Raw genomic sequence first — 15,561 nt, 5'->3', positions numbered from 1 at the left:
TAGACTGTAAACACTGTACAGACAGACAGACAGACAGACAGACAGACAGACAGACAGACAGACAGACAGACAGACAGACAGACAGACAGACAGACAGACAGACAGACAGACAGACAGACAGACAGACAGACAGACAGACAGACAGACAGACAGAGATGTAGGTTATTTCCCTGACATCTGGAATCAAGGACTCATAATCCCAATCTTTAAGAATGGAGACAAATTTCACCCTAACAATTACAGAGGCATTTGTGTGAACAGTAACCTGGGGAAGGTTTTCTGTAGTATTATAAATGTAAGAGTTCTAACTTTCCTTAATAAGCACAATGTCTTGAGTAAAAGCCAAATTGGATTTATACCAAAACATCGCAGGACTGATCATATTTACACCTTACACACCCTGATAGATAAACATGTCCACCAAAATAATACCAAAATATACGCTTGCTTCATCGACTTCGAAAAAATATTTTATTCTATTTGGCATACAGGACTGTTCTACAAAGTTATTGAAAGTGGTGTAGGGGGTAAAACATATGACATAATTAAATCAATGTATACTGGCAATACGTGCAGCATTAAAATTGGTAAGATAATAACAGAATTCTTTAACCAGGGGCGGGGCCTTCGTCAGGGTTGCAATCTGAGCCCTGCACTCTTCAATATTTACATTAACGAATTGGCCACTATTCTAGAAAAGTTAGATGCCTACTCTTTGCAGATGACCTGTGCCTGCTGTCACCCACAGCACATGGCCTACAGCAGAGCCTGGACCTGCTAGAGCAGTACTGTCAGACCTGGGACCTGGCAGTAAACCCCAAAAATACAAAAAATTATGATTTTCCAGAGAAGATCCAGATCTCAGGGAATGAGACCAAAGTTCTCAATTGGTACAAAATATATAGAGTACAGCACACACTACAATTACTGAGGTTTAAATATATATAGTACTGTACACACTACAATTACTGAGGTTTAAATATATAGAGTACTGTACACACTACAATTACTGAGGTTTAAAAATAAGCTCAACTGGACACCTTAATGAGGCAGTGAATGAACTGAGAGAGAAAGCACGCAGGCCCCAGCTGGTCCTGGGGCTGAGTTCACTAACCTGTTCTACTAACACACCGAAGCCTCAGGACCAGGACATCCAATCAATCACAATAAACCAAATTACAACACAGTCAAAACAAAACTACATTACTTATGGGGAAACACAAGCACAAACACAAAGCAAAATGCAGTGTTATCTGGCCCTAAATCGACAGTACACCATGGCTAAATATTTGACCATGGTTACTGATCAAAACCTTAGAAAAACCTTGAAAAAGTACAGGCTCAGTGAGCACAGCCTTTCCAGAACCCTTCTGGCCTTACAAAGAACCCTACTTGCCTTCCAAAAAGAACCCTACTTGCCTTCCAAAAAGAACCCTTCTTGCCTTCCAAAAATAACCCTTCTTGCCTTCCAAAGAACCCTTCTTGCCTTCCAAAGAACCCTACTTGCCTTCCAAAAAGAACCCTACTTGCCTTCCAAAAAGAACCCTACTTGCCTTCCAAAAAGAACCCTACTTGCCTTCCAAAAAGAACCCTTCTTGCCTTCCAAAAAGAACCCTTCTTGCCTTCCAAAGAACCCTTCTTGCCTTCCAAAGAACCCTTCTTGCCTTCCAAAGAATCATCATGTTAAAGGTTCTAGGTAAAACCTTTTGCCTTACAAAGAGCCCTTGTCTTCCAAAAAAAAAGGTTATTCAGAACAAAACAGTTATTAGTAGAACCCTATCCTTCCACAAATAACCCTTTTTCTAACCCTTATTTGTTTCTTGTTATTCTAAGCACTGGGGGAGAGAAGTACTGGGACAGTGATAATGAACTCTCTCTTTCTCTCTCCATCCTCCATCCTTCTCTCAGGGACAGAGTGCCCAGCAAGCGGCCAAAACAGAACCACAGGACAGGAGACAGGGAACCAGGCCAGAGGAAGGGGTGTAGGAAAAAAAGGTGCAGAGAAGGAGAGAGAGAGGGAGGGGGAAAGAGGGACTAGAGAGAGAGAGAGAGAGAGAGAGAGAGAGAGAGAGAGAGAGAGAGAGAGAGAGAGAGAGACGGAAAGCGAGAGACGGAAAGCGAGAGACAGAGAGAGAGAGACGGAAAGCGAGAGACAGAGAGAGAGAGACGAAAGCGAGAGACAGAGAGAGAGACGGAAAGCGAGAGACAGAGAGAGAGAGACCGAAAGCGAGAGACAGAGAGAGACAGAGAGACAGAGACAGAGACAGAGAGAGAGAGAGAGACAGAAAGCGACAGAAAGCGAGAGACAGAGAGAGACAGAAAGCGAGAGAGAGAGAGAGAGAGAGAGAGAGAGAGAGAGAGAGAGAGAGAGAGAGAGAGAGAGAGAGAGAGAGAGAGAGAGAGAGAAAGAGAGACAGAGAGAGAGAGAGAGAGAGAGAGAGAGAGAGAGAGAGAGAGAGACAGAGAGAGAGAGAGAGACAGAGAGAGAGAGAAAGAGAGAGAAAGAGAGAGAGACAGAGAGAGAGAGAGACAGAGAGAGAGAGAGAGAAAGAGAGAGGAGAGAGAGAGACAAAGGGAGAGACAGAGAGAGAGAGAGAAAGAGAGAGAGAGAACAGGAGGGTTTGTGTGTTGAATTCGATGAAAATAACTAATCCAACCGGACAGTTATTTGTATAATAGATTAATGATTAGTAATAAAATCTTTCCAGTGCCATGTGTGAAGAGGCCAAATGACACAATGTTCTCTACACAGAGATTATACAAAACACACACGTCACACACACACACACACACACACACACACACACACACACACACACACGTCACTGACACGTCACACTTTCTCTTTTGGATCATAAGGGAATGTGGTGAAATCACAAATAAATACGGAGAAATCTGACCTGAACACACACACACTCACAGAGACACGTACACACACACACACACACACACACACACACACACACACACACACACACACACACACACACACACACACACACACACACACACACTCGTACCGTGAGGGAGGTGAAGGTCATGCACATGCCTCCGAAGCCGTTGAATGTCAGAGCGATGAAGATGAGTACAGACAGCTCTGTGAGAGGAAGGTGGACAAAGTGTCAGATACACAAACACACCACATTGTGTTGAAGTCACCAAAAAACTACATGACGAAGACCAAACCCCATTTAACATGTTATTTAACATGATTTAACATGTTATTGTATTATAATGTTGAAATGAAGTGCTTGGTAACAACCAAAACACTAATGTCAACGGAGCTGAAGGAGAGAAAACGTGAACTTTGCTGGAGTATTGAAACACATCATCCTGGGACGTTTTGAAACATTACATTTGTGTTGTAACACCACTTACTCACCTTGCCAGGAAATGGGAACACAATGTCTAACATTGACTTAATATGTACAGTGCATTCGGAAAGTATTCAGACCCCTTGACTTTTTCCACATTTTGTTATGTTACAGCCTTATTCTAGAATGGATTCAAATTGTTGCTTTTCCTACACACAATACCCCATAATGACATCACAATACCCCATAATAACATCACAATACCCCACAATACCCCATAATGACATCACAATACCTCATAATGACAAAGCTTTGTACAAAATAAAAAAAAGAAGACATCTGAAATATAATTTACATAAGTATTCAGACCCTTTACTCAGTATTTTGTTGAATCACCTTTGCCAGCAATTACAGCATCGAGTCTTCTTGGGTATGACGCTACAAGCTTGGCACACCTGTATTTGGGGAGTTTCTCCCATTCTTCTCTGCAGATCCTCTCAAGCTCTGTCAGGTTGGATGGGGAGTGTCGCTGCACAGCTATTTTCAGGTCTCTCCAGAGATGTTCGATCAGGTTCAAGTCCGGGCTCTGGCTGGGCCACTCAAGGACATTCAGAGACTTGTCCCAAAGCCACTCCTGCCTTGTCTTGGCTGTGTGTTTAGGGTCGTTGTCCTGTTGGAAGGTGAACCTTCTCCCCAGTCTGAGGTCCTGAGCGCTCTGGAGCAGGTTTTCATCAAGGAACTCTCTGTGCTTTGCTCCGTTAATCTTTAACTCGATCCTGACTAGTCTCCCAGTCCCTGTCGCTGAAAAACATCCCCACAGCATGATGCTGCCACCACCATGCTTCACCGTAGGGATGGTGTCAGGTTTTCTCCAGACGTGCCACTTGGCATTCTGGCCAAAGATTTCAAACTTGGTTTCATCAGACCAGAGAATCTTGTTCCTCATGGTCTGAGAGTCTTTTAGGTGCCTTTTAGCAATCTCCAAGCGGGCTGTCATGTGCCTTTTACTGAGGAGTGGCTTCCGTCTGGCCACTCTACCATAAAGGCCTTATTGGTGGAGTGCTGCAGAGATGGTTGTCCTTCTGGAAGGTTCTCCCATCTCCACAGAGGAACTCTGGAACTCTGTCAGAGTGACCATCAGGTTCTTGGTCACCTCCCCAACCAAGGCCCTTCTCCCCTGATTGCTCAGTTTGGCCGGGCGGCCAGCTCTAGGAAGAGTCTTGGTGGTTCCAAACTTCTTCCATTTAAGAATTATGGAGGCCACTGTGTTCTTGGGGACCTTCAATGCTGCAGAAATGTTTTGGTACCCTTCCCCAGATCTGTGCCTCGACACAATCCTGTCTCGGTGCTCTACGGACAATTCCTTCAACCTCATGGCCTGGTTTTTGCTCTGACATGCGCCGTCAACTGTGGGACCTTATATAGACAGGTGTGTGCCTTTCCAAATCATGTCCAATCAATTGAATTTACCACAGGTAGACTCCAATCAAGTTGTAGAAATATTTCAATGGAAACAGGATTCACCTGAGCTCAATTTCAAGTCTCATAGCAAAGGTTCTGAATACTTATGTAAATAAGGATTTTCTGTTTTAAATGTTTAATATTTTTGCAAAAAAAAATAAAAATAAAAAATTATGTTTTGGCTTTGTCATTATGGGGTATTGTGTGTAACTTTATACATTTTAGAATATGGCTGTAAGGTAACAAAATCAAGGGGTCTGAATACTTTGATGCCCTGTAGATGATAATGTGTCAGTTTAACCCATTCTGGCAGCACGTTGTTGAGCACATTGCTCATACCTCCAGCAGTGACTAGAGGTTTTACCGTAAGTTTTACAGTAAGTTTTACAGTAAGTTTTACAGAGGTTTTACCGTAAGTTTTACAGTAAGTTTGACAGTAAGTTTTACAGAGGTTTTACCGTAAGTTTTACAGTAAGTTTTACAGTAAGTTTTACAGTAAGTTTTACAGTAAGTTTTACAGAGGTTTTACCGTAAGTTTTACAGTAAGTTTTACAGAGGTTTTACAGTAAGTTTTACAGTAAGTTTTACAGAGCTTTTACAGTAAGTTTTACAGAGCTTTTACAGTAAGTTTTACAGAGGTTTTACCGTAAGTTTTACAGTAAGTTTTACAGCGCTTTTACAGTAAGTTTTACAGAGATTTTACAGTACGTTTTACAGTAAGTTTTACAGAGCTTTTACAGTAAGTTCTACTGTAAGTTTTACAGTAAGCATGGCATGATAGTGCATTTACCTCTACTATTAAAATGTGTGAATGGTCTCCTCATTGAACACCTCATTCTGCTTGATGGTTTTAATAATAATAATAATAATAACAATAATATTTTTTAACAATAATGCGTTCATCATGATCCACCTGCTGCTTCATACTAAAATAGATTTATACTTTCCGTCCTTCAAACATTGTGTAAAATAATCATCAAGTCTAAAATGGTTGCATTACCCACAATCCTCTGAAGAAGGTGCAAGGAGATTAAAACCGAAACTTCCGATGAGTTCAACCAATCAATTTTCTCCATCTTTGGTCATAAAGTCATAAATAATCATAAAATATACCAACGTTACATTTTGAGCAACATATTAAGTTGGATTTATTCTTTTAAAAATACATGTTTCTAATTAAATGGGGTGTTTGTTTGTTTACAGTACAACACCAAGATAATCAAGGACCTCAGCCAACATACAGTACAACACCAGCTGTCTCAAGATAATCAAGGACCTCAGCCAACATACAGTACAACACCAGCTGTCTCAAGATAATCAAGGACCTCAGCCAACATACAGTACAACACCAGCTGTCTCAAGATAATCAAGGACCTCAGCCAACATACAGTACAACACCAGCTGTCTCAAGATAATCAAGGACCTCAGCCAACATACAGTACAACACCAGCTGTCTCAAGATAATCAAGGACCTCAGCCAACATACAGTACAACACCAGCTGTCTCAAGATAATCAAGGACCTCAGCCAACATACAGTACAACACCAGCTGTCTCAAGATAATCAAGGACCTCAGCCAACATACAGTACAACACCAGCTGTCTCAAGATAATCAAGGACCTCAGCCAACATACAGTACAACACCAGCTGTCTCAAGTCCTGTTAGGGCTAGGGGGCAGCATTGACACGGCTGGATAAAAAACATACCCGATTTAATCTGGTTACCACTCCTACTCAGTAACTAGAATATGCATATACTTATTACATATGGATAGAAAACACCCTAAATTTTCTAAAACTGTTTGAATGGTGTCTGTGAGTATAACAGAACTCAAATGGCAGGTCAAAACCTGAGAGATTCCTTTACAGGAAGTGGCCTGTCTGACCATTTCTGGAACTTCTTTGCCATCTCTATCATTTACTAAGGATCTCTGCTCTAACGTGACACTTCCCACGTCGTCCATAGGCGCTCAGAGCCCGGGAAAAAAGAGAATGTCGTCATTCCAGCCCCAGGCTGAAACACATTATCGCCTTTCTCAAGTGGCCCATCAAGAGACACTAGCTTATGCGCGTGACCCCGACCGCCCCCGCCTTTGGGATTTTTTCCTCTGTTTGCCGAAAAGGAGATTCCCTGTCGGAATTTTATCGCTTTTCTACGAGAAAAATGACGTAAAAATTGATTTTAAACAGCGGTTGACATGCTTCGACGTACGGCAATGGAATACTTTGAATTTTATTGTCAGGAATTGCGCCAAGCGCGCGACACTTCTTTACTATTTCGGATAGTGTCTGGAACGCATCGAACAAAACGCCGCTATTCGGATATAACGATGGATTATTTTGGACCAAACCAACATTTGTTATTGAAGTAGACGTCCTGGGTGTGCATTCTGACGAAGACAACAAAAGGTAATGACATTTTTATAATAGTAAATATGATTATGGTGAGTGCTAAACTTGCCGGGTGTCTAAATAGCGAGCCCGTGATGCCTGGGCTATGTACTTAGAATATTGCAAAATGTGCTTTCACCAAAAAGCTATTTTAAAATCGGACATATCGAGTGCATAGAGGAGGTCTGTATCTATAATTCTTAAAATAATTGTTATGCTTTTTGTGAACGTTTATCGTGAGTAATTTAGTAAAATGTTAGCGAATTCCCCGTAAGTTTGCGGGGGTATGCTAGTTCTGAACGTCACATGCTAATGTAAAAAGCTGGTTTTTGATATAAATATGAACTTGATTGAACAAAACATGCATGTATTGTATAACATAATGTCCTAGGGTTGTCATCTGATGAAGATCATCAAAGGTGAGTGCTGCATTTAGCTGTCTTCTGGGTTTTGGTGACATTATATGCTGGCTTGAAAAATGGGTGTCTGATTATTTCTGGCTTGGTACTCTGCTGACATAATCTAATGTTTTGCTTTCGTTGTAAAGCCTTTTTGAAATCGGACAGTGTGGTTAGATTAACGAGAGTCTTATCTTTAAATGGCTGTAAAATAGTCATATGTTTGAGAAATTGAAGTAATAGGATTTTGAAGATTTTGAAAATCGCGCCACAGGCTGGCAGTGGATGTTACGTAGGTGGGACGAATTCGTCCCGCCGGTCCCATAGAGGATAATCAAGGACCTCAGCCAACATACAGTACAACACCAGCTGTCTCAAGATAATCAAGGACCTCAGCCAACATACAGTACAACACCAGCTGTCTCAAGATAATCAAGGACCTCAGCCAACATAGCCTGTTCTACCCCTAGACCATCAGGCTGCTGAATAGCTAGTAAGCTACCTACATATGGGCACTGTACCCTGCTAATACATCATGTGACTAATACACTGTAATCTAATCAACATGTATATATATATATTACAGCTACTCACCATCAGGATTGTATGCACCATAGGAGATGAGGAGACAGGATAAGGAGAAACAGGCACTGGAATACGCAGACAATACATGAAAACATTAGGCAATACATTACACACTACATCAATACATTACACAATACATCAATACATTAGGCAATACATTACACACTACATCAATACATTACACAATACATCAATACATTACACACTACATCAATACATTACACAATACATGAAAACATTAGGCAATACATCAATACATTATATACTACATTACACACTACATCAATAATATTACACACTACATCAATACATTACACAATACATCAATACATTATATACTACATTACACACTACATCAATACATTACACAATACATGAAAACATTACACACTACATCAATACATTATATACTACATTACACACTACATCAATACATTACACAATACATTACACACTACATCAATACATTATATACTACATTAGACAATTCATCAATACATTACACAATACATCAATACATTACACAATACATTACACAATACATCAATACATTACACAATACATCAATACATTACACACTACATTACACAATACATGAAAACATTAGGCAATACATTACACATTACATCAATACATTACACAATACATCAATACATTACACACTACATTACACAATACATGAAAACATTAGGCAATACATTACACACTACATCAATACATTATATATTACATTACACAATACATCAATACATTACACACTACATCATTACATTACACAATACATGAAAACATTAGGCAATACATTACACACTACATCAATACATTACACAATACATTACACAATACATGAAAACATTAGGCAATACATTACACAATACATCAATACATTATATATACATTACACAATACATCAATACATTACACACTACATCAATACATTACACAATACATGAAAACATAGGCAATACATTACACACTACATCAATACATTACACAATACATCAATACATTATATACTACATTAGACAATTCATCAATACATTACACAATACATCAATACATTACACAATACATCAATACATTACACAATACATCAATACATTACACAATACATCAATACATTATATACTACATTAGACAATTCATCAATACATTACACAATACATCAATACATTATATACTACATTAGACAATTCATCAATACATTAGGCAATACATTACACAATACATCAATACATTACACAATTCATCAATACATTACACAATACATTACACAATACATTACACAATACATCAATACATTAGACAATACATTACACAATACATCAATACATTATATACTACATTACACAATACATCAATACATTACACAATACATCAATACATTACACACTACATTACACAATACATCAATACATTACACACTACATTACACAATACATCAATACATTACACAATACATCAATACATTACACAATACATTACACAATACATCAATACATTATATACTACATTAGACAATTCATCAATACATTACACAATACATCAATACATTATATACTACATTAGACAATTCATCAATACATTACAGACTACATTAGACAATACATCAATACATTACACACTACATTAGACAATTCATCAATACATTACACAATACATCAATACATTATATACTACATTAGACAATTCATCAATACATTAGACAATTCATCAATACATTACACAATTCATCAATACATTAGACAATTCATCAATACATTACACAATTCATCAATACATTAGACAATTCATCAATACATTAGACAATTCATCAATACATTACACAATATATCAATACATTATATACTACATTAGACAATTCATCAATACATTACACACTACATTAGACAATTCATCAATACATTACACAATTCATCAATACATTACACAATTCATTACACACTACATTAGACAATTCATCAACACATTGGACCAGGTATTCCCGAACCCCCAGGGCTACGCGCAATGCCGTCGGGGGTATGCCAAATAACCTAGTGGTTAGAGTGGAGGGGCGGCAGGTAGCCTAGTGGTTAGAGCGGAGGGGCAGGTAGCCTAGTGGTTAGAGTGGAGGGGCGGCAGGTAGCCTAGTGGTTAGAGCGGAGGCAGGTAGCCTAGTGGTTAGAGTGGAGGGGCGGCAGGTAGCCTAGTGGTTAGAGTGGAGGGGCGGCAGGTAGCCTAGTGGTTAGAGTGGAGGGGCGGCAGGTAGCCTAGTGGTTAGAGCGGAGGGGCGGCAGGTAGCCTAGTGGTTAGAGCGGAGGGGCGGCAGGTAGCCTAGTGGTTAGAGCGGAGGGGCGGCAGGTAGTCTAGTGGTTAGAGTGGAGGGGTGGCAGGTAGCCTAGTGGTTAGAGTGGAGGGGCGGCAGGTAGCCTAGTGGTTAGAGCGGAGGGGCGGCAGGTAGCCTAGTGGTTAGAGCGGAGGGGCGGCAGGTAGCCTAGTGGTTAGAGCGGAGGGGCGGCAGGTAGCCTAGTGGTTAGAGCGGAGGGGCGGCAGGTAGCCTAGTGGTTAGAGTGGAGGGGCGGCAGGTAGTCTAGTGGTTAGAGTGGAGGGGTGGCAGGTAGCCTAGTGGTTAGAGTGGAGGGGCGGCAGGTAGCCTAGTGGTTAGAGTGGAGGGGCGGCAGGTAGCCTAGTGGTTAGAGTGGAGGGGCGGCAGGTAGCCTAGTGGTTAGAGTGGAGGGGCGGCAGGTAGCCTAGTGGTTAGAGCGGAGGGGCGGCAGGTAGCCTAGTGGTTAGAGTGGAGGGGCGGCAGGTAGCCTAGTGGTTAGAGTGGAGGGGCGGCAGGTAGCCTAGTGGTTAGAGTGGAGGGGCGGCAGGTAGCCTAGTGGTTAGAGTGGAGGGGCGGCAGGTAGCCTAGTGGTTAGAGTGGAGGGGCGGCAGGTAGCCTAGTGGTTAGAGTGGAGGGGCGGCGCGTAGACTAGTGGTTAGAGTGGAGGGGCGGCAGGTAGCCTAGTGGTTAGAGTGGAGGGGAGGCAGGTAGCCTAGTGGTTAGAGCGGAGGGGCGGCAGGTAGTCTAGTGGTTAGAGTGGAGGGGCGGCATCTGTCATCATCATATACCAGGCCTGGTACAGCTCCTGGTATATGGATGAGTTAACAGGCCTGGTACAGCTCCTGGTATATGGATGAGTTAACAGGCCTGGTACAGCTCCTGGTATATGGATGAGTTAACAGGCCTGGTACAGCTCCTGGTATATGGATGAGTTAACAGGCCTGGTACAGCTCCTGGTATATGGATGAGTTAACAGGCCTGGTACAGCTCCTGGTATATGGATGAGTTAACAGGCCTGGTACAGCTCCTGGTATATGGATGAGTTAACAGGCCTGGTACAGATCCTGGTATATGTCCGTTACGTTTATGGGGGGTCAATTAAGGAAGACATCCTCTTCTGGAAACCAGGACGACAGGAGAGGATATTTTTAAAGTACTGGACAGCTTTGTGACATCAAATGGACTTTGGTGGTCGAGATGTGTTGGTATCTGTACTGATGGACCAAAAGCCATGACAGGGAGACATAGTGGAGTGGTAACACGCCTGCAAGCAGTTGCTCCCGACGCCACTTGGGTCCACTGCAGCATCCACCGAGAGGCTCTTGCTGCCAAGGGAATGCCTGACAGCTTGAAAGATGTTTTGGACACTACAGTGAAAATGGTTAACTTTGTTAAAGCAAAAGGCCCCTGAACTCTCGTGTATTTTCTGCACTATGTAACGATATGAGCAGCGACCATGTAACGCTTTTACAACATACAGGAATTGCGCTGGTTATCAACGGTATTGACTCGTTTTTTTATTTTATTTGAGAGACGAGCTTAAAGTTTTCTTTACTGACCATAATGTTCACTTGTCTGACCGTTTGCATGATGACGAGTTTCTCACACGACTGGACTATCTGGGTGATGTTTTTTCTCGCCTGAATGATCTGAATCTGGGATTACAGGGACTCTTCACAACTATATTCAATGTGCAGGACAAAATTGAGGCTATGATTAAGAAGTTGGAGCTCTTCTCTGTCTGTATGAACAAGGACAACACACAGGTCTTTCCATCATTGTTTTGATTTTTTGTGTGTAAATGAACTCAAGCTTACGGACAATGTCCAATGTGATATAGCGAAGCACCTGAGTGAGCTGGGTGCACCATTACGCAGGTACTTTCCCGAAACGGACGACACAAACAACTGGATTCGTTATCCCTTTCATGCCCTGCCTCCAGTCCACTTACCGATATCTGAGAGCCTCATCAGAATTGCAACAAGCGGTTCTGTGGAAATGTAATTTAATCAGAAGCCACTGCCAGATTTCTGGATAAGGCTGCGCTCAGAGTATCCTGCCTTGGCAAATCACGCTGTTAAGACACTGACGCCCTTTGCAACCACGTACCTATGTGAGAGAGGATTCCCGGCCCTCACTAGCATGAAAACTAAATACAGGCGCAGACAGTGTGTGGAAAACGATTTAAGACATTAGACAATTCATCAATACATTAGACAATACATCAATACATATCGTACAAATCAGACCAACTGAGACAATAGACACAGACACATCCCTCCCTCTCCCCCGGCTCCTACCTGCCCAGCAGTCGTAGGTTGCGTGGTCCATATTTGTCCATGACGATGCCTAGCGGCAGGGTGATGGCTGAGAGGAGAAATGATCCCACGGTGAAGGCCAGGTTCAACATCTCATCCTGGTCCTTACAGATGAGCCAGCCGTTCATCCTCATGGGTCCGGAAGGGTCCTGGGGAACCAGAGGCCTCATTTCTACCCCATCCCCCAGCCCCACCACACCCTCCTCCGAGTAGGTAGTCATCATCGCGCCCTGGTGGAGGGAGGGGGACAGACAGGTTGGGGGAGGAGGTGTGGTTACCTAGAGAGAGGGGATGTGTCAGTAAAGGAATCTTAAAAGGAGATGTGGGGTCCTCCCTCCTAGATACCTAATGTTCCTGGGGTCTCCTAGATACCTAATGTTCCTGGGGTCCTCCCTCCTAGACACCTAATGTTCCTGGGGTCTCCCTCCTAGACACCTAATGTTCCTGGGGTCTCCCTCCTAGATACCTAATGTTCCTGGGGTCTCCCTCCTAGACACCTAATGTTCCTGGGGTCTCCTAGACACCTAATGTTCCTGGGGTCTCCCTCCTAGACACCTAATGTTCCTGGGGTCTCCCTCCTAGATACCTAATGTTCCTGGGGTCTCCCTCCTAGATACCTAATGTTCCTGGGGTCTCCCTCCTAGACACCTAATGTTCCTGGGGTCTCCCTCCTAGACACCTAATGTTCCTGGGGTCTCCCTCCTAGATACCTAATGTTCCTGGGGTCTCCCTCCTAGATACCTCATGTTCCTGGGGTCTCCTAGACACCTAATGTTCCTGGGGTCTCCCTCCTAGATACCTAATGTTCCTGGGGTCTCCCTCCTAGATACCTAATGTTCCTGGGGTCTCCCTCCTAGACACCTAATGTTCCTGGGGTCTCCCTCCTAGATACCTAATGTTCCTGGGTCCTCCCTCCTAGATACCTAATGTTCCTGGGGTCTCCCTCCTAGATACCTAATGTTCCTGGGGTCTCCCTTCTAGACAGTTAATGTTCCTGGGGTCCTCCCTCCTAGACAGTTAATGTTCCTGGGGTCTCCCTCCTAGACACCTAATGATCCTGGGGTCTCCCTCCTAGACACCTAATGATCCTGGGGTCTCCCTCCTAGACACGTAATGTTCCTGGGGTCTCCCTCCTAGACACCTAATGTTCCTGGGGTCTCCCTCCTAGACACCTAATGTTCCTGGGGTCTCCCTCCTAGATACCTAATGTTCCTGGGGTCCCCTAGACAGCTAATGTTCCTGGGGTCTCCCTCCTAGATACCTAATGTTCCTGGGGTCTCCCTCCTAGACACCTAATGTTCCTGGGGTCTCCCTCCTAGATACCTAATGTTCCTGGGGTCCCCTAGACAGCTAATGTTCCTGGGGTCTCCCTCCTAGATACCTAATGTTCCTGGGGTCTCCCTCCTAGACACCTAATGTTCCTGGGGTCTCCCTCCTAGACACCTAATGTTCCTGGGGTCTCCCTCCTAGATACCTAATGTTCCTGGGGTCTCCCTCCTAGACACCTAATGTTCCTGGGGTCTCCCTCCTAGACACCTAATGTTCCTGGGGTCTCCCTCCTAGACACCTAATGTTCCTGGGGTCTCCCTCCTAGACACCTAATGTTCCTGGGGTCTCCCTCCTAGACACCTAATGTTCCTGGGGTCTCCCTCCTAGACACCTAATGTTCCTGGGGTCTCCCTCCTAGACACCTAATGTTCCTGGGGTCTCCCTCCTAGATACCTAATGTTCCTGGGGTCTCCCTCCTAGACACCTAATGTTCCTGGGGTCTCCCTCCTAGACACCTAATGTTCCTGGGGTCTCCCTCCTAGACACCTAATGTTCCTGGGGTCTCCCTCCTAGATACCTAATGTTCCTGGGTCCTCCCTCCTAGATACCTAATGTTCCTGGGGTCTCCCTCCTAGACACCTAATGTTCCTGGGGTCTCCCTCCTAGATACCTAATGTTCCTGGGGTCTCCCTCCTAGACACCTAATGTTCCTGGCGTCTCCCTCCTAGATACCTAATGTTCCTGGGGTCTCCCTCCTAGACACCTAATGTTCCTGGGGTCTCCCTCCTAGATACCTAATGTTCCTGGGGTCTCCCTCCTAGACACCTAATGTTCCTGGGGTCTCCCTCCTAGATACCTAATGTTCCTGGGGTCTCCCTCCTAGATACCTAATGTTCCTGGGGTCTCCCTCCTAGACACCTAATGTTCCTGGGGTCTCCCTCCTAGATACCTAATGTTCCTGGGGTCTCCTAGACACCTAATGTTCCTGGGGTCTCCCTCCTAGACAGCTAATGTTCCTGGGGTCCCCTAGACAGTTAATGTTCCTGGGGTCTCCCTCCTAGACACCTAATGTTCCTGGGGTCTCCCTCCTAGACACCTAATGTTCCTGGGGTCTCCCTCCTAGATACCTCATGTTCCTGGGGTCTCCTAGACACCTAATGTTCCTGGGGTCTCCCTCCTAGACACCTAATGTTCCTGGGGTCTCCCTCCTAGACACCTAATGTTCCTGGGGTCTCCCTCCTAGATACCTAATGTTCCTGGGGTCTCCTAGACACCTAATGTTCCTGGGGTCTCCCTCCTAGACACCTAATGTTCCTGGGGTCTCCCTCCTAGACACCTAATGTTCCTGGGGTCTCCTAGACACCTAATGTTCCTGGGGTCTCCCTCCTAGACACCTAATGTTCCTGGGGTCTCCCTCCTAGACACCTAATGTTCCTGGGGTCTCCCTCCTAGATACCTAATGTTCCTGGGGTCTCCCTCCTAGTTACCTAATGTTCCTGGGGTCTCCCTCCTAGACACCTA

At 43.8% G+C, this 15,561-nt stretch overlaps 1 pseudogene; it reads right to left on the bottom strand.

Moving 5' to 3' along the window:
* LOC106563908 (large neutral amino acids transporter small subunit 4-like) overlaps positions 1-15,561 on the bottom strand; it is a 39,965-nt pseudogene that overhangs the window by 21,691 nt on the left and 2,713 nt on the right.

The sequence above is a fragment of the Salmo salar genome, chromosome ssa11, assembly GCF_905237065.1.
Source record: "Salmo salar chromosome ssa11, Ssal_v3.1, whole genome shotgun sequence".
Classification (NCBI taxonomy): domain Eukaryota; kingdom Metazoa; phylum Chordata; class Actinopteri; order Salmoniformes; family Salmonidae; genus Salmo; species Salmo salar.
This window is presented reverse-complemented; position numbering and strand designations above follow the sequence as displayed.